Source organism: Salmo trutta, chromosome 18, assembly GCF_901001165.1.
Source record: "Salmo trutta chromosome 18, fSalTru1.1, whole genome shotgun sequence".
In the NCBI taxonomy this organism is placed as follows: Eukaryota; Metazoa; Chordata; class Actinopteri; order Salmoniformes; family Salmonidae; genus Salmo; species Salmo trutta.
Genome location: NC_042974.1, coordinates 38,064,943 through 38,086,401, shown reverse-complemented (window position 1 = coordinate 38,086,401; position 21,459 = coordinate 38,064,943).

The window sequence follows — 21,459 nt, the reverse complement described above, 5'->3', positions numbered from 1 at the left end:
TATACTGTACAAAAGTGTGTGGACACCCCTTCAAATTTGTGGATTCGGCTATTTCAGCCACACCAGTTGCTGACAGGTGTATAAAATCGAGCACACAGCCATGCAATCTCCATAGACAAACGTTGGCAGTAGAATGGACTTACTGAAGAGCTCAGTGACTTTCAACAGGGCACTGTCATAGGATGCCACCGTTCCAACAAGTCAGTTGGTCTAATCACCCAACATCCGTGCCCGACCTCACTAATGCTCTTCTGGCTGAATGGAAGCAAGTCCCCGCAGCAATGTTCCAACATCTAGTGGAAGGCCTTCCCAGAAGAGTGGAGGCTGTTATAGCGAAGGGGGAACCAGCTCCATATTAATGTCCATGATTTTGGAATGAGATGTTCAACAAGCAGGTGTCCACATACTTTTTGTCATGTAGTGAGAGTCACTCTGGATAACAGCGTCTGCTAGATTACTAGAATGTAAATATAAAATGTTTTAAAAAATGTAGCCACGCCATAGGCGTGGGTGTCTATGGATAGTCAGTGTGATGCACATGTACAGAGTGGGTGTTGGGATGAGTGGTGTGTTTACATTTCAGACTGCCAGAGCATTCTGAGAGAGAGGAGAAAGGGGAGGGAGAGGACGGTGACAAGCAGATTGATCTGGTCCTGCCACTCATCACACTGTTCAGAAATACTTTCTTATTGGTCATTTTCCAACAATGAGTTAAAGATTTTTTTTTTTATATATAAAATAGAAATAGTGACTTGAGGAATAAATACACAGTGAATAACGAATAACAATAACGAGTAGAAATAATAGTACCGAGTCGATGTGCAGGGACATGAGGTAATTTGCGGTAGCTATATACATATAACTAGTGGTAAAGTGACTAGGCAACAAGATAATAGACAGTAGCAACAGTGTATGTGGCGAGTGTGAAAGTGCGTATGTGTGAGTGTGTGTGGCTCCCGTATGCATGTGTGTATGGGCGTATGTACAGTGGCTTGCAAAAGTATTCACCCCCTTGGCATTTTTCCTATTTTGTTGTCTTACAACATGGAATTAAAATGTATTTGTTGGGGGTTTGTATCATTTGATTTATACAACATGCCTACCAATTTGAAGATGCAAAATATGTTTTATTGTGAAACAAACAAGAAATAAGACAAAAAAAAAGAACTTGAGCGTGCATAATTATTCACCCCCCAAAGTCAATACTTTGTAAAGCCACCTTTTGCAGCAATTACAGCTGCAAGTCTCTTGGGGTAGTCTCTATAAGCTTGGCACGTCTAGCCATTGGGATTTTTGACCATTCTTCAAGGCAAAACTGCTCCAGCTCCTTCAAGTAGGATGGGTTCCGCAGGTGTACAGCAATCTTTAAGTCATACCACAGATTCTCAATTGGTTTGAGGTCTGGGCTTTTACTAGGCCATTCCAAGACATTTAAATGTTTCTCCTTAAAGCACTCGAATGTTGCTTTAGCAGTATGCTTAGGGTCATTGTCCTGATGGAAGGTGAACCTCCATCCCAGTCTCAAATCTCTAGAAGACTGAAACAGGTTTCCCTCAAGAATTTCTCTGTATTTAGCGCCATCAATCATTCCTTCAAATCTGACCAGTTTCTCAGTCCCTACCGATGAAAAACATCCCCACAGCATGATGCTGCCACCATCATACTTCACTGTGGTGATAGTGTTCTCGGGGTGATGAGAGGTGTTGGGTTTGCGCCAGACATAACGCTTTCCTTGATGAACAAAAAGCTAAATTTTAGTCTCATCTGACCAGAGTACCTTCTTCCATATGTTTGGGGAGTCTCCCACATGCCTTTTTGCGAACAGAAAATGTGTTTGTTTATTTTTTTCTTTAAGCAATGGCTTTTTTTCTGGCCACTCTTCCGTAAAGCCCAGCTCTGTGGAGTGTACGGCTTAAAGTGGTCCTATGGACAGATACTCCAATCTCTGCTGTGGAGCTTTCCAGCTCTTTCAGGGTTATCTTTGGTCTCTTTGTTGCCTCTCTGATTAATGCCCTCCTTGCCTGGTCTGTGAGTTTTGGTGGGTGGCCCTCTCTTGGCAGGTTTGTTGTGGTTCCATATTCTTTCAATGTTTGAATAATGGATTTAATGGTGCTCCATGGGATGTTCAAAGTGTTGGATATTCTTTTTATAACCCAACCCTGATTTGTACTTCACAACTTTCAGAACAGTTGTATATATACTGAGATCATGTGACAGATCATGTGACACTTAGAATGCACATAGGTGGACTTTATTTAACTAATTATGTGATTTCTGAAGGTAATTGGTTGCACCAGATCTTATTTAGGGACTTCATAGTAACGGGAATGAATACACATGCAGGCACCACTTTTCCAGTGTTTTTTTTGTTGAATTTTTTGTAACAAGTTATTTTTAAAAGTACACTTAAAATACAGGTTGTAATGCAACAAAATAGGAAAAACGCCAAGGGGGATGAATAGTTTTGCAAGGCACTGTAGTGTGTGTGTGTGTGTGTGTGTGTGTGTGTGTGTGTGTGTGTGTGTGTGTGTGTGTGTGTGTGTGTGTGTGTGTGTGTGTGTGTGTGTGTGTGTGTTGGGGTGCTCTCAATAGTGCAGCTGTATAACTTTGAGGATCTAAGTGGCCCATGCCAAATATTTTCAGCCTCCTGAGGGGGAAGAGGCACTGTTGTGCTTTGTTCACAACTATGTGGGTGTGTGTAGATCATGTTAAACCCCCAAGGTCGATCTCCGTGCCCCCTCGGAAATCTAATTAGCATTTTTTTTAAATCCCCATAAAAACCTGTCAATTTAAGTTAGAGATATCCACCGCAACCGCCTATATCGCACTTCCGCATCTCAAATCAAATTGTATTTGTCACATGCGCCAAATACAACCTTACCGTGAAATGCTTACTTACAAGCCCTTATTAACCAACATTGCAGTTCAATAAATGTAATTAATACAATATTTACTAAATAAACTAACGTAAAAAAAAAAATCAAAGTTATTATACATAAACTCAAAAAAAGCAAAAAAGAAACGTCCTCTCACTGTAAACTGCGTTTATTTTCAGCAAACTTAACTTAGCAAATTATTCAGATTAAATATATCCATATAATAATATTTTAGAGTCACCTATCAGTTGTAACCACATCGGTCTATGGCTGAGCTGGTCAGTGTGTAATTTTTTACAGATATAATTCAAATAAAAAACAGCGAGTAGCAGCAGTACAAAAAGGGGTGTCAATGTAAATAGTCTGGGTGGCCATTTAATTCATTGTTCAGCAGTCTTATGGCTTGGGGGTAGAAGATGTTAAGGAGCCTTTTGGTCCTAGACTTGGCGCTCTGGTACATCTTGCCATGCTGTAGCAGAGAGAGCAGTCTATGACTTGGGTGACTGGAGTCTTTGACAATTTTTTGGGCCTTCCTCGGACACCACCTAGTTTATAGGTTCTGGATGTCAGGCAGCTTGGCCCCAGTAATGCACTAGGCCATATGCACTACCCTCTGTAGCGCTTTACTGTCAGATGAAGAGCAGTTGGCATACCAGGCGGTGATGCAACCAGTCAGGATGCTCTTAATGGTCCTTTCAGTCTCCTGAGGGGGAAACGTTGTTGAGGTGCAATCTTATCAACTGTCTTGGTGTGTTTGGACCATGATAGTTTGTTGGTGATGTGGACACCAAGGAACTTGAAACTCTCTTGTCCTGGCAGCTATATGGAGGTCTCATCATTGTCGGTGATCAGGCCTACCACTGTTGAGTTGTCAGCAAACTTAATGATGGTGTTGGAGTCGTGCTTGGCCACGCAGTCGTGGGTGAACAGGGAGTACAGGAGGGGACAAAACACACACCCCTGAGGGGCCCCAATGTTGAGGATCAGCATGGTAGATGTGTTGTTGCCTAACCTTACCACCTGGGGGTGGCCCGTCAGGAAGTCCAGGATCCAGTTGCAGAGGGAGGTGTTTAGTCCCAGGGTCCTTCGCTTAGTGATGAGCTTTGAGGGCACTATGGTGTTGAACACTGAGCTGTAGTCAATGAACAGTATTCTCACATAGGTGTTCCTTTTGTCCAGGTGGGAAAGGGCAAGGTGGAGTGCAATGGAGATTGTGTCATCTGTCGATCTGTTGGGGTGGTATGCGAATTGGAGTGGGTCTAGGGTTTCTGGAATGATGGTGTTGATGTGAGCCATGACCAGCCTTTCAAAGCACTTCATGGCTACCGACTTGAGTTCTACGGGCGGTAATCATTTAGGCAGGTTAACTTTGCTTTCTTGGGCACAGGGGCTATGGTGGTCTGTTTGAAACATGTAGGTATTACAGACTCGGCCAGGTAGAGGTTGAAAATATCAGTGAAGACACTTGCCAGTATGCTTTGTGTACACGTCCCATCTGGCCAAGTGGCTTTGTGAATGTTGAATGCGACACAGAGCCCCGCCGATCCATCACGACTGGACTGCCGACGTGATCACCCGATGTGGTCTCGTCAGGCTATTCTGTTACGATATCGCCACAGAACCATCTACTAGCCCCGGCCTGTTAGCCTTTTCTGAATGCTGTGTCCCCTGCTCGCCCAGAGCTGTAATGAATACCGTACAGCACCCTGACTCACCTATTGCTACTCTTTAGACCCTATGATCACTGGGCTACACAGCTGATGCCTCTCTGGACTGTTTCAGTAACACGGTAACTCATTTTGTTTACCTGTCGGCCCCAGCCTCGAATGTATCTTACTGACCCGCTCAGCCTTTCTTCGCCATTTACACGTTGTTGTCTTAGCTCTCCTGATCAACACCTGTGATTGCTTTATGCCTCTCTCTAACTGTCAACATGCCCTGTCTACTGCTGTCATGGCTAGTTTTTATTGCTTTATTTCACTGTAGAGTCACTGTAGAGTCCTCAGTCCCACTCAAAATGCCTTAGATAGCTCTTTCGTCCCACCCTACACACATGCGGAGACCTCACCTACGTCAATTGATGCCTCCAGAGACAAAACCTCTCTCATCATCACGCAATGCATAGGTTAACCTCCAATGTACACACATCCTACCATACCCTTGTCTGTATATTATGCCACGAATCTATTAATACCCTCTTACATATTAACGCCTCGCCAATATCCAATGATATTGCGTGGCACGAATTACAAACTCCTCAAAAATCCAAAAAATTCAATTTTTCAAACATATGACTATTTTACACCATTTTAAAGACAAGACTCTCGTTAATCTAACCACACTGTCCGATTTCAAAAAGGCTTTACAACGAAAGCAAAACATTAGATTATGTCAGGAGAGTACCCAGCCAGAAATAATCAGACACCCATTTTTCAAGCTAGCATATAATGTCACAAAAACCAAAACCACAGCTAAATGCAGCACTAACCTTTGATGATCTTCATCAGATGACACTCCTAGGACATTATGTTATACAATACATGCATGTTTTGTTCAATCAAGTTCATATTTATATCAAAACCAGCTTTTTACATTAGCATGTGACATTCAGAACTAGCATACCAATCGCAAACTTCCGGTGAATTTACTAAATTACTCACGATAAACGTTCACAAAAAACATAACAATTATTTTAAGAATTATAGATACAGAACTCCTTTATGCATTCGCGGTGTCAGATTTTAAAATAGCTTTTCGGCAAAAGCACATTTTGCAATATTCTGAGTAGATAGCTCGCCATCACGGGCTAGCTAATTTGACACCCACCAAGTTTGGCGTTCACTAAACTCAGAATTACTATACGAAAAATTGGATTACCTTTGCTGTTCTTCGTCAGAATGCACTCCCAGGACTTCTACTTCATCCACAAATGTTGTTTTGGTTCAAAATGATCCATAGTTATGTTCAAATATCCTCTGTTTTGTTCTTGCGTTCAAGTCACTATCCGAACGGTGACGCGCGGACGCGTATCGTGACAAAAAAAATCAAAATATTCCATTACCGTGTTTCGAAGCATGTCAAACGCTGTTTAAAATGAATTTTTATGCGATTTTTCTCGTAAAATAGCGATAATATTCCGACCGGGAGACGTCTTTTTCGTTCAAAGACTGAAAATGTAAAATGGACTCTTCACGTGCACGCGCGCACCCGTCTCATTGTTCTCAGATCGACCACTATCCAAATGCGCTACTGTTTTTCAGCCAGGGGCTGCAAAGTCATCATTCAACGTTCTGGCGCCTTCTGAGAGCCTATGGGGGCCTTAGAAAGTGTCACGTTACAGCAGAGATCCTCTGTTTTCAATAAAGAGGGTGTAGAAGGCCAAGAAATTGTCAGAGAGGGCACTTCCTGTACAGAATCTTCTCAGGTTTTGGCCTGCCATATGAGTTCTGTTATACTCACAGACACCATTCAAACTGTTTTAGAAACTTTAGGGTGTTTTCTATCCAAATCAAACAATTATATGCATATTCTAGTTTCTGGGCAGTAGTAATAACCAGATTAAATCGGGTATGTTTTTTATCCGGATGTGAAAATACTGCCCCCTACCTTAGAGAGGTTAAGGACAACAAAGTCAAGGTATTGGAGTAGCCAGCACAAAGCCCTGACCACAATCCTATAGAAAATGTGTGGGCAGAACTGAAAAAGCGTGTGTGAGCAAGGAGGCCTACAAACCTGACTCAGTTACACCAGCTCTGTCAGGAGGATTGGGCCAAAATTCACACAAATTATTGTGGGAAGCTTGAGGAAGGCTACCCGACTCGTTTGACCCAAGTTAAACAACTTAAAGGCAATGCTACCAAGTACTAATTGAGTGTATGTAAACTTCTGACACAGGGAATGTGATGAAAGAAATAAAAGCTGAAATAAATCATTCTCTCTACTATTATTTTGACATTCCACATTCTTAAAATAAAGTGTTGATCCTAACTGACCTAAGACAGGGAACTTTTACTCGGGTTAAATGTCAGGAATTGTGAAAAACTGAGGTTAAACATATTTGGCTGAGGTGTATGTAAACGTCTGACTTCAACTGTACATAATTATTCAGACCCTTTGCTATGAGACTCAAAATTGAGCTCAGATGCATCCTGTTTCCATTGATCATCCTTGAGACGTTACTGAAACTTGTTTGGTGTCCATCTGTGGTAAATTCAATTGATTTGACTTGATTTGGAAAGACACACACTTGTCTATGTAAGGTCCCACAGTTAATAGTGCATGTCAGAACAAAAACCAAGCCATGAGTTCGAAGGAATTGTCCGTAAAGCACCGAGACAGGATTGTGTCGAGGCACAGATCTGGGTTAGGGTACCAAAACATTTGATTGAATGCCCCCAATTACACAGTATCCTCTATCATTCTTAAATTGAAGAAGTTTAGATCCACCAAGACTCCTCCAAGAGCTGGCCGCTGGCCAAACTGAGCAATCGGGGAAGGGAGGTGACCAAGAACCCAATAGTCACTCTGACAGAGCTGTAGAGTTCCTCTGTGGAGATGGGAGAAACCTCCAGAAGGACAATTATCTCTGCAGCACTCCACCAATCAGGTCTTTATGGTAGAGTGGCCAGACGGTATGCCACTCCTCAGTAAAAGGCACATGAAATGCTGCTTGAAGTTTGCCAAAAAGCAAATAAAGACTATCAGACAATGAGAAACAAGATTCTCTAGTCTGATGTAACCAAGATTGAACTCTTTGGCCTGAATGCCAAGCGTTACATCTGAAGGAAACCTGGCACAATCCCTATGGTTAGCATGGTGCTGACAGCATCATGCTGTGGGGAAGTTTTTCAGTGGCATGGACTGGGAGACTAGTCAGGATTGAGGGAAAGATAAACGGAGCAAAGTACAGAGATATCCTAATGAAAACCTGCTCCAGAGCACTCAGGACCTCAGACTGAGGTGAAGGTTCACCTTCCAACAGGACAACGACCCTAAGCACACAGCCAAGACAATTGAGGAGTGGCTTCGGGACAAGACTCTGAAGGTCCTTGAGTGGCCCAGCCAGAGCCCGGACTTGAACCCAATCTAACATATCTGCAGTGACCTGAAAATAGCTGTGCAGTGACACTCCTCATCCAACCTGACAGAGTTTGAGAGGATCTACAGAGAAGAATGGGAGAAACTCCAAATACAGGTGTGACAAGCTTGTAGCGTCATACCCAAAAAGACTCAAGGCTGTAATCGCTGCCAAAGGTGCTTCAACAAAGTACTTTGTAAAGGGTCTGAATACTTAAGTAAATGTGATATTTCAGTTTTGTTTAAATATATTATCAAAAATGTCTAAAAACTTGTTTTTGCTTTGTCATTATAGGGTTCCGTGTGAAGATTGATTAGGGAAAAAAATGACTTAATCCATTTTAGAAAAAGGCTGTAACGTAACAAAATGTGGGAAAAGTTAAGGGGTCTGAATACTTTCTGAAGGCACTATACTTGTTATGCTTTTAAAATACATTGCATAACAATACACCAGACTTGAAGGTTCACTGGTAATGATATAACACGTAGGTATGTACATGCATGCACGACCTCAGCAACATGTTTAGTTAGAATAAGATCGCTCAACCCATTAATTATAAGAGCTGCGTATCCCCCATGGACTGTACTATACCCCAGCGTTGTTAAGTAGTTAAGTCAATTGGCTCCTCCTCCTTTTTCTCCAGTGCTTTATGTTCCACAAGTACGTGGGCGTGCGAGTGGGCGGTGGCATCGGTGACGAGATTCAGGACCCGGCTGGGGACAAGTTTGAGGTGGTCACGATCATCTTTGACTTCACCTATTTCATCATCCTTCTGGCCAGAATTCAGGGTGACACAGCTTGTTGATGCCACATACACACCACACACACAGATGCTTGCAGACACGCACACAAATCCTTCTTCATTATTCACCAGTGGGTCAGATAGACTGGTATGTCTTGATGTGATTGAGAATAGAGCAATTATAATGTATCTGTTTATCTATTCAGTGTCTAAGGTTTTCCTGTCACCTCTCACTCAATCATACACACACACAAAATCTTCTGTAACACAAATACAGTACACATTCATGTCCCTGTTTCCTGTAGGTTTGATAAGTTAGGCCTTTGGGGAGCGACATGACCTGCAGGAGCAGGTGAGATGAGTACTTTCATAAAATTATTCACACACACACACAGACGACAGTACCAGTCAAAAGTTACACATTCAAGGGTTTTTCTTTATTTGTACTATTTTCCAGATGGTAGAATAAAAGTGAGAACATCATCTATGAAATAACACATATGGAATCATGTAGGAACCAAAAGTGTTCAACAAATCAAAAATAGATTTTAGATTTTAGATTTTTCAAAGTAGCCATCCTTTGCCTTAATGACAGCTTTGCACACTCAACCAGCTTCACCTGGAGTGGTTTTCCAACAGTCTTGTAGTAGTTCCCACATATGCTGAGCACTTGTTGGCTGCCTTTCCTTCACTCTGCGGTCCAACTCATCCCAAACCCTCTCATTTGGGTTGAGATTGGGTGATTGTGGAGGCCAGCTCATCTGATGCAGCACTCCATCACTCTCATTCTTGGTCAAATAGCCCTTACACAGCCTGGAGGTGTGTTGGGTCATTGTCCTGTTAGTCCCACTAAGCGCAAACCAATACTTATTTTCCACCATAATTTGCTAATAAATTCATTAAAAATCCTACAATATGATTTTCTGGATTTTTTTTCTCATTTTGTCTGTCATAGTTGACGTGTACCTATGATGAAAATTACAGGCCTCTCTCATCTTTTTTAGTGGGAGAACTTGCACAATTGGTGGCTGACTAAATACTTTTTTGCCCCACTGTATGAGCGCCTATGCTGGGAATGCGGGGAAAACTCAGGAAATGAAATAAACACATACATGTGAGCAACAGGGGGCTCTGCGTGAGCCTGGTGCCGACTCACCTGGGGTGACACGATAGTACCCTGCCTTCTGCCTCGACTCCCTGAGGAACCCCCCGGCACCGACCAGCAGTGTGCCCTCTGCGACCACAGATGGTGCAGGGAATGGCCCCTCCTCCGGTCGCCCTAAGTGCAGCACCTCCCAGCTCCATGGGCATCGGAGCGGAGGTGCTGGGGGATGGAACTGACAGGGCCCGATCCGGACATCCACGGGCAGTCAGCAGGTTGTCCAGCCGGATGGACATGTCCACCAGCTGGTCCAATGTGAGGGTGGTGTCTCGGCAGGCCAACTCCCGACGGACGTCCTCGCGCAGACTGCACTGGTAGTGATCGATCAGGGCCCTGTCGTTCCATCCTGCGCTGGCAGCCAGGGTCTGGAAGTCCAATGCAAAATCCTGTGCACTCCTCATCCCCTGCCTTAGGTGGACCAGTTCTTCACCCGCCGCTCAACCCTCAGGCGGGTGGTCGAAAACTGCCTGAAAGCGGCGGGTTAACTCTGCGTAATGGTCCAACGCCGCGTCTCCCTCACTCCATACGGGGTTGGCCCACTCCAGGGCTTTGCCTGAGAGGCAGGAGACGTGGGCAGACACGCTCTCATGTCCCAAAGGAGCCGGGTGGATGGTCGCCAGGTAAAGCTCAAGCAGGAGTAAGAATCCCTGGCATCCGGCACCCGTCCCATCATACTCCCTCGGGAACGCGAGCCGGATCCCGCTTGAACCGGGTGAAGGAGGGGTGGACAGTGGGACCTGCTGTAAGGGGGCTGGTGGAGGCGCTGGATGACCTCCTCTCTCCCAACGATCCATGGCGGTGCCCAGATGTTGCAATATGGTCGCATGCTGCTGGACGCGCTCCTCTATCTATTTATGGAAAAAAATATTTGCAGATGAAACCTGGGCTCTGCTTTATTTGCATCCCAATATATCTTTGACATTGAATGTAGTTAGGAACCTTTTGGAGACAACACTCTCAACACTCGTGGTGTGCATGCACACACAACATTAAGGACTAAGGTGTTCTGAAAGTCGGAGTATATTTGCTGCAAAATGACTAGATCTAGTGAAATGCAAATGTGGAAATTTCATCATATGATTTCTAGGGCTGTCAAACAATTCAAACATTTAATCCAGTTAATCCCAGGATTTGCTGTGATTAATCGCAATGAGCTGTAATTTACGATTTTTAATCATTACAAGAATATTGACATCTTGATTTGACCTAAAGTAACGCTTAGCAAAATCATGTGAATTGAGAAACACTTTCTTTAACCTCAAGGTCAACTTGTTTTTACATCGCATTGCACAGATTATGCATTTTGGATGTTTTGATTAATGGAGAATTTAATCATCTAGGAACCTAATCTGTATTTTTTTGTAAATGGCATGTTACAGAAGGGTCCAGACACTTTTTTTGGCAATTTCACTTGGTTTTAACTTCTTCGGGCTAGGGGGCAGTATTCGGAAGTTTCGATGAATGAGGTGCCCAAAGTAAACTGCCTGTTACTCAGGCCCAGAAGCTAGGATATGCATATAGAAAACACTCTAAAGTTTCCAAAACTGTTAAAATAATTTCTGTGAGTATAACAGAACTGATATGGCAGGCAAAAACCCGAGGACAATCCATCCAGAATTTATTTTTCAGCTCACCCCTGATTACTATGGCTGTCAATGGGAATATAAAAGGAATACCTCCCAGATTGCAGTTCCTAGGGCTTCCACTAGATGTCACCAGTCTTTAGAAAGAGTTTCAGGCTTGTTTTTTGAAAAATGAGCTAGAATTTGTAGTGTTTATAAGTGGCTTCCATTTTGGCTGTAATGTTTGTTGCGCCTACCGGTAAGGGCGCGCACTTCGTTATTTATCTCCGGTAATGAATATACTATTCTCCATCGTTTGAATATACTATTGTCTCTATCATTTATTTACATATTAGGGTACCTGAGGATTGATTAGAAACGTTGTTTGACTTGTTTGGAAAAAGTTTATTGGTGACTTACGGGATTCATTTGTATGCATTTTGAACGAGGGAAACCGTTCAACTGACTTTTTATATAAAGAAGGACTTTATCGAACAAAACAACCATTTGTAATGAAGCTGGGACCCTTGTGATTGCAACCAGAGGAAGATCTTCAAAGGTAAGTGATTTATTTTATCGCTATTTCTGACTTTCGTGATGCCTCTGCTTAATTGGAAATGTATGTAATGCTTTTGTGTGCGGGGAGCTGTCCTCAGATAATCGCATGGTGTGCTTTCGCTGTAAAGCATTTTTGAAATCTGACAAAGCGGCTGGATTAACAAGAAGTTAAGCTTTTAAATGATGTATGACACTTGTATTTTCATGAATGTTTAATATTACGATTTTTGTCATTTGTATTTCGCACTCTGCAATTTCACCGGATGTTGGTCAGGTGGGACGGTAAAGATTATTGCTGACATGTCATACCTGTCTGACACACTTGTTAAGCAGAACGTTTTTCTTAGCTACATTTTTTAAAACCTTTTCATGTGTGAAAAGGGGTAATTTCTTGTCATGTTATATGGGACAAAGATAAAGTTTTTAAAGATGCAAAAAAATAAAAAACAGCAATAACAATTCCCTAAAAGGCTTTTATGTTCTTTGGAGTGACACCTATGCCCTTATATTAGTTATATTCAAGAAAAGACAATAATTCATTTTTATTGTGATTCATATGAATGTACCTTAGTCAAATGTAATTCAGTATAACAATAAGTGTTTTAAAATAAATAATTTTATGCCCATTTTGCATAATCACACGGTTATATATGCATGCTTAAACTGGTATGCACCAATTTGTAAATCGCTCTGGATAAGAGCGTCTGCTAAATGACGTAAATGTAAATGTAAATTTATACTGTATGACAATATTTTGTTACCCCGAATGACATCACTACGGCCCACAAATATTGATTAAATGTGATTCCCTCAACAATAATGATCATTTGAACTATTATTAGTAGCAGCAATAGAATTTTTCTTTTAGCTATTTAAGTTATAAAACTGTAAAAAAAAAAAAGGATAAGATGTTTAAAATGTGTAGGCTAGCTGAACTTAGGTCGTTTCCATACGAGAGCGAGAGAAATGACCCATACACCACACACAAAGAACATGGTTATCGCTATGCAACAGTTTAACTGACACATGAGGTACAATTTAATTCATGTAGGAGTAAATCAGCATTGAACATTTCAAACAAAGCATTAATTAACATTATGCAAAAAATGAAGTTTTGCTTAAAATCATCATGAAACAGTGGATATCTTTCTCAAAGTAATATCATGACATTACATCACATCAGGCATTTGAAAGAAAATGCATTAAAAAAAATTATATTCCACCAACGGCAAAACAAAACATTTCTGTATTCTGTACAGAATATTAACCAAATCCATTGTCTGAACATCAAATGGAACTCATCAACGTTCTCAAACTGAACTCATCATTTAATAACATTTTTAAAACATGGATTTCTGTTAGATTGCTTGTGTAAGCAATGTGGTATTCTGTTGCCTAACTGGTGTGTAACTTGAAAAGTGCCCCAAATGTGAAGCAGCTATTAACTAATATAATTCATAATTGTGTGTGTGTAATATTATATTAATATAATCCATCAGTTACACCTTATTAACTGCAGTGCAATAAAACATTAACTACGGTGTAATAGTGCAACTTAATGTTAAGTGTTATCCACCCAGCTTTATATCCTATTGTGTTGCTGACAGCAGCATGAAACCATGAAAACAATACATTGTATTTCTTCTGGCTAGTCTTTTCTCCCTAGCAACTGGATCTGCATTAATCTTTTTTCTGCGCCGTGCAGCCCTCTCCTTATCAGACAATGGCATCTACAGTATAAAGAATGTGCCTTGAAATGCCATAACATTTTTTTAATTATAATATTCAGTATTCATACAACAAGTAAATATGAATTGCATGATTAAACGTTGTAAACTAGTGAAAACATGGGATAATAAAGCTTGTCATTCAGCATAACGGGTCACATTGTGGTGTAACATTAACCTTTTGTTGTGCTGAAAGACAAAAGCGTGAAACTGAAGGACGGATTTCATACATAAACACATTTAACAGGCAGTTCCTTGGCCACCTATATAAAGTAATGACCTTGATCTATAAAGATTATCCTTACTTTTCATATTTAATATAGCTTTTTATAAAATAACATTAAAATGATGTTTTCTGTGTTGTACTGAAGGACATGCATTTGTGTTACAAAGGTTACTAGAGCGTGAAAAGGTAAAATCAAATATTTCCGAGAGATTTACTCACCTCATCACATTGATAGAGGGTCTTTAATGAATGGGTCATCTTTGTGATGTCACACACTGTCACATGATTACCATCATGTGATATGTTGAATGACATTGACGACGCGCAAAAGTTATTCAAGTTAAATATTTTTTAGATACAGTATGTCGCCAATTATTCTATATATTGTTGCAAACACTAACACAATTATGCCAGGGGTGTTCATTTATATTTTTAGGATACAATTCTACATTTTAAAAACATTTGTCATTAGAATTTTAACCCAGACAGTTACACTGAAGGGCATTGTCAATTTAGAGCTCAATAACTCCCTTAATTTAATAGTTTGCAACACAAATATTTCTGGGTCAAAAGAAGGGTAAGAGTTGAGTGATTTAATACTATATTTATACATATTTAACTTTTTATGTTAAATGAATGGCCTTTGGACACCAAATTTACACGTCTCGTCTTTGACCCTTGTACTTTATCAGCTATTTTGACAGGTGTATAGGGAGTAATATGACTGACTAGGTATGGACATTTAAGGATTCGGGGTTGTACCTGGTAGGTTCCATAACAATTTGGGTGAGATTGAGGACATCTAGCTTAGATTGTAGGATGGTTGGTGTGTTAAGCATATCCCGTTTAGGTCACCTAACAATACAAACTCTGAAGATAAATGGGGGGCAATTAATTCACATATGGTGTCTGGGCGCAGCTGGGTGCTGAGGGGGGTCTGTAACAGGCGGCAACAGTGAGAGACTTATTCTGGAAAGGTGGATTTTTAGAAGTAGAAGCTCCAACTGTTTGGGCACAGACCTGGATAGCATGACACAACTCTGCAGGCTGTCTCTGCAGCAGTTGCAACTCCACCCCCTTTGGCAGTTCTATCTTGGCGGAAAATGTTATAGTTGGGGATGGAAATATCAGAGTTTTTGATGGCCTTCCTAAACCAGGATTCAGACACGGCTAGGACATCGGACACGGCTAGGACATGGCTAGGACAAAAAAACTAACTTAGGGAGGAGGCTTCTGTTGTTAACATGCATGAAACCTAGGCTTTTACGGTTACTGAAGTCAATAAATGATAGCGCCTGGGGAATAGGAGTGGAACTGGGGGCTACAGGGCCTGGGTTAACCTCTACATCACCAGAGGACCAGAGGAGGAGTAGGATAAGGGTACTGCTAAAGGCTATAAGAACTGGTAATCTATTCCGTTGGGGACAGAGAATTAAAGGACCAGATTTCTGGGTGTGGTTTAACCTGTTTGGGATAGGGGGCAGTATTTTCACGGCCGGATAAAAAACGTACCCGATTTAATCTGGTTAATCCTCCTGCCCAGAAACTAGAAAATGCATATAATTATTTGATTTGGATAGAAAACACCCTAAAGTTTCTAAAACTGTTTGAATGGTGTCTGTGAGTATAACAGAACTCATATGGCAGGCAAAAACCTGAGAAGATTCCAAACAGGAAGTACCCTCTCTGACCATTCCTTGGGCTTCTTGGCTCTGTTTATTGAACATTTAGGATCTTTGCTGTAACATGACACTTCCTACGGCTCCCATAGGCTCTCAGAACCCGGGAAAAAGCTGAATGATGTATTTCCAGCCGCTGGCTGAAAAACTTTAGCGCCTTTGGTAAGTGCTCTATCAGGCGACCATCAGACTGAGGCTCGTGCACGAGGGGATCCCATGTTTTTATTTTCTCTCTCTTTGAACGTAAACACGCTTTCCCGGTCGGAATATTATCGCTTTTTTACGAGAAAAATTGCATAAAAATTGATTTTAAACAGCGGTTGACATGCTTCGAAGTACGGTAATGGAATATTTAGATTTTTTTTTGTCACGAAACACGCCGGCCGCTCCCCCTTCGTTACGCTTCGGATAGTGTCTTGAACGCACAAACAAAACTGAGCTATTTGGATATAACTATGGATTATTTGGAACCAAACCAACATTTGTTGTTGAAGTAGAAGTCCTGGGAGTGCATTCTGACGAAGAACAGCAAAGGTAATCCAATTTTTCTTATAGTAAATCTGAGTTTGGTGAGTACCAAACTTGGTGGGTGTCAAAATAGCTAGCCTGTGATGGCCGGGCTATCTACTCAGAATATTGCAAAATGTGCTTTCACCGAAAACCTATTTTAAAATCGAACACCGCGATTGCATAAAGGAGTTCTGTATCTATAATTCTTTAAATAATTTATGTATTTTGTAAACGTTTATCAAGAGTAATTTAGTAAATTCACAGGAAGTTTTCGGTGTGTATGCTAGTTCTGAACGTCACATGCTAATGTAAAAAGCTGTTTTTTTGCTATAAATATGAACTTGATTGAACAAAACATGCATGTATTGTATAACATAATGTCCTAGGATTGTCATCTGATGAAGATCATCAAAGGTTTGTGCTGCACGATTTTGTCCCACCTACCCTAGAGAGGTTAAGTGTTCCCTTTATTTTTTTGAGCAGTATAGATGAAAACTGTCTCAGTAAATAGTATGGTCTACAGCTTATCATAAGGTATTCTAAATCAGCTGAGCAGAACCTTGAAACTTCCTTAATATTAGACATCATATACCAGCTTTTGTTAACCTCTATGGGCTAGGTGGGACGTGACCGTCCCACTCTAGTCAACAGCCAGTGGAACAGCGTGGCGCGAAATACAAAAACCTAAAAAATGCAAATTAAATTTTTGAAACATACAACTATTTTACATCATTTGAAAGATAAGACTCTCGTTAATCTAACCACATTGTCCGATTTCAAAAAGGATTTACAGCGAAAGCAATACATTTGATTATGTTAGGAGAGTACATAGACCAAAATAATCACACAGCCATTTTCCAAGCATGCATATATGTCACAAAAACCCAAAACACAGCTAAATGAAGCGCTAACCTTTGATGATCTTCATCAGATGACACTACTAGGACATTATGTTATACAATACAAGTTCATATTTATATCCAAAAACAGCTTTTTACATTGGCGCATGATGTTCAGAAAATGTATTCCCACCAAAAACTTCCTGTGAATTTACTAAATTACTCATCATAAACGTTCACAAAATACATAACAATTATTTTAAGACTTATAGATACAGAACTCCTTTATGCAATCGCTATGTCAGATTTTAAAATACCTTTTCGGCGAAAGCACATTTTGCTGTATTCTGAGTACATAGCTCAGCCATCACGGCTAGCTATTTTGACACCCGCCAAGTTCGAGGCACACTAAACTCAGAATTAGTATTAGAAATATTGTATTACCTTTGCTTATCTTCGTCAGAATGCACTCCCAGGACTGATACTTCCACAGGAAAGTTGTTTTTGTTCCAAATAATCCATAGTTATGTCCAAATACCTCTGTTTTGTTCGTACGTTCGGGTCACTATCCAAAGGTTAACGCGCGAGCAAATTTCGAGATGAAAAAATTCTAAATGTTCCATTACCGTACTGAGAAGTATGTCAAACGCTGTTTAAAATCAATTGTTATCGTAAAATAGCGATAATATTCCAACCGGACAATAGTGTATTCCTTCAAAGAGGAAAATAAAAAAGTTGCGCGCTCGCGTGTATGCGCAAATCCAATCTCTTTGTCACCAGGCAGACCACTGAGAAACTGAGCTACTATACTCTGCCCAGAGACAGAAGACGCCTCAATCCGCTTTCTGAAGGCTTTAGAGAGCCAATGGAAGCCTTAGAAAGTGCTACGTAACCCCACAGATACTGTAGTTTCGATAGAAAATCAAAAGAAGAACTACAAATTCTCAGACAGGCCACTTCCTGCTTGGAATTTTCTCAGGTTTTGCCTGCCATATGAGTTCTATTATACTCACAGACACCATTCAAACAGTTTTAGAAACTTCAGAGAGTTTTCTATCCAAATCTACTAATAATATGCATATTCTCGTTTCTGGGCAAGAGTAGTAACCAGTTTAAATCGGGTAAGTTTTTTATCCGGCCGTGAAAATACTGCCCCCTAGCCCAGACAGGTTAACAAAGCTACATACACACCCTCCTCCTAGCTTCCCCGACGCTGCCGTTCTGTCCTGTCGATGTATAGATAAACCAGCTAGATATATATTTTCCATGTCCTTGTTCAGCCACGACTCAGAGAAACATAGGATATTACAGTTCTTCAGACCACGTTGATAGGATAGTCTCGAAATGAGCTTGTCCAGTTTATTCTCGTTCGCCAATAGAACACGTTCGCCAATAGAACAAATGGTAGAGGAGGTTTATCCACTCTCTCGTCAGGTACCTCGCACGTCGGCCTTCTCCTGGTTTCTTGGATTTGGGCCTGGTTTAGGATAATCAATATGTCGTTCGCCTCAGACTCATTGAAGTAGAAGTCATCTTCCAAATCAAGGTTAGTGATAGCTGTTCTGATGTCCAGAAGCTATTTTCATAGGAAACAGCACAATTGGTCAGGATCCTGTAAAACGGCTACTATTCCCTCCTGCGCCATTATGTTACATTACACAAAGCTAAATGACAAAAAGTATCCTTCCACATAGAAGCTTTTGCTGGTGCCAAGTTGGGGATTGTATAACAGGACACCTGGACACTGTCCACTGTAAAGGAGAAGGTGAGACTTACAGTGCTTTCGGAAAGTATTTAGTCCCCTTGACTTTTCTACATTTGTTACGTTACAGCCTTATTCTAAAACGTATTAAATTAAACATGTTCCTTATCAATGTAAACACAATACCCCGTAATACCCCGTAAGCTAAAACAGGTTAGGAAAATGGCACATACTTTATCCCACCATTTTGAGAGGATAATTTAATATTCTGATTATCTCTCTTAATATCATATTATTGGCCCATGTTCCACATCTGGTCTAAATTAGCAATATATTATTGGTAATGTAAAAGAATGTGATTTGCAAACATGTCCTACAAAAGAAGGAGAATAAAGGGCATAGTCGTATTCTTCAATAAATATGTCTTCTCACTTAAACAAAGAGTACTGAACATGAGTCCTCTAGCTATTGGCATGACTATTTGTTATTTATATACTGAATCCTTAATTTATTTCCATTGAGATAGCAATCTTGTGAGCCCTGGGACCAACAGTGATACCAAAAGATATCAGAACATCAAGGTATCAGTTCCTGAGCTACAACAGCTCTGCCAGCTGGGTAACAGTGAGACAGTGTTATCTACCTGGCATCCATAGACTGGACTAGAGTGAGAAGACCACTGGGGAAACACAGGGGAAATCACAATCATAAGGATCATAATCATAATCTCACGGACAGCTGATAGGATCTGGGGCTTAGGCATGTGGAGACACATAGGCTATGTATCTATGTATGCAGACAGATGAACATAAACAGTAGCAATGAAAATATAAGCAGAGTAACGAGATTTAAACAAATCTTGAGTCAATAAGCTCTATGTTAACCTAACACCATCCTTACCAAACAGAGATATCCTATGTCTGACAAGAGCTCCCAGTATGCAGAACAGGCTGAAAATGGAAGGAGGACGAGAGAGGGATGGAGGGAAAAAGAGAAATAGAAAATGAAATATGATGAGAATGTAAAGTTCCAGGGCACAGGGGCACATAGACAGATAATAAGACAAAGAATTCTGCTAACATGTTATTATTGTAATATGTTAATAACCAATACCTGGTCCCTATCTCCTTCTCCTTATTGGAGCCATCACACCCATTGCCGTGGGAGCTGGCTGCGGTGGACAGAAAGTGGAGGCGATGGTTCTTTACTGTAGGTACTGTTCCACCAGAGGGTATGATAGAAATGACTGAATCACAATGCTTATAGGCAAATCTAACCCAATAGACCTAACACACTATTTTTTTTTGTCAGCACACCAATATGGGCTATTCATATCACTTTATCACTGTGTTTTGGTAAATGTATCCTGTTTTTCCTCGTTGTGTCTGTTTTGAGTCATTTCCAAAGGAACAGTGATAGTTGTTGTGCTGTATTTGTTGCCATGTCTCAATTTTTATCTTTGTGTGTAGAGAGTGCAGAGAGACTGGCTGCCGTCTGAATTAGTGGTCCCGTCAGAGGGACTTATACCCTTTTATTCTCCGTCTCCATAGAGGGAGCGTGGGAGGCTTAATCAATGGTCTGATGGAAATCGACACACCCACATGGATTTCCAAAATGGCTAAATCAATTCCGGTGCCACAGTAGCTTTCACTTACTGGGGTTGCCCATGGCAACCTCCCAACAAAAAGATTAGCCTACATCAGTGTGTGGTCGTAAAGAAATTAATAATAGCCAGGGCAAAATCAAGTAGGACAACAGAGTGCAAACTGTTCATTCATATCCTCCTACAGTACATGCCCATCTCAGTTGTTGGACTGGAGTATACAATTTACAGTTCAAACCTTGCTGAAAAAGTGAATCTGCTGTAGCTGGGAGCCTTTACTTTTGTCATCTGACCTCTTGCCTGCATGACCTCTGAGGAAAAACACAACACATTCTAGGATGTCTACCCACTCTGCCCAGAGTGTGTGAAAACGCGCTTTGGTGAAGAAATGTCACTTCCTTATGTTATAAAATACCTTTTACAAAGGCAAATATGGTTATTCATGTTCTGAATCATTCAGTGGGGTTTTTCTCTAACACATTAACATTCTATCCAAAAAGTTGGATTTCGTAACCTAATACATCCGATAATAAGCACGAGCAGTTTTGACATAGCAGTGCAGGTTTCTCTGAACAACTTGTGAGGATTTTACATTTTGTGGTCATCGTCTTCCAATTTGTTTCCACGGGTCACAAAAAGCTAAATTAGCATGACACGAGCTGAATTAAATGTAAAAGGCTTTGAAAATAAAAACGCTTGGTATAAGAACAGGGCTCTGTTGACATTTCACAGAGAAATGGAGATTTATTGTATACCCTTAAACAAGGCACTAAACCTGAAACTGTTAAGAATGTACGACAATTATGTATGATTAAAGACCAATGATCATTGACAGGGCTGTGGTGGTCATGACATTTTGTCAGCTTGTGATTGTCAAGCAAATAATTGCCGGTCCCACTGTAATTGACCATTAATTAACATAAACACATTTAGCATCTCCTCTCTTCCAAGCATAGCCAACAAGCCACTGATGCAGACCTTTGGAACATCTACATTTTAAAAGTAATAAATCCATGTAATATAGCCTACACCATCACAAAAATGCATTATTTATTGTTGACATGTCTAAAGAAACATGATATGAAGAAAATGGAAACGGCATGAGCTCTGCTTAGTTTTTTTGCACAGGTTGTACACACTTCATCAGTCTCACATTCACAATTTCACAAGCACTTGAATTTCCCGGCTACATCCCC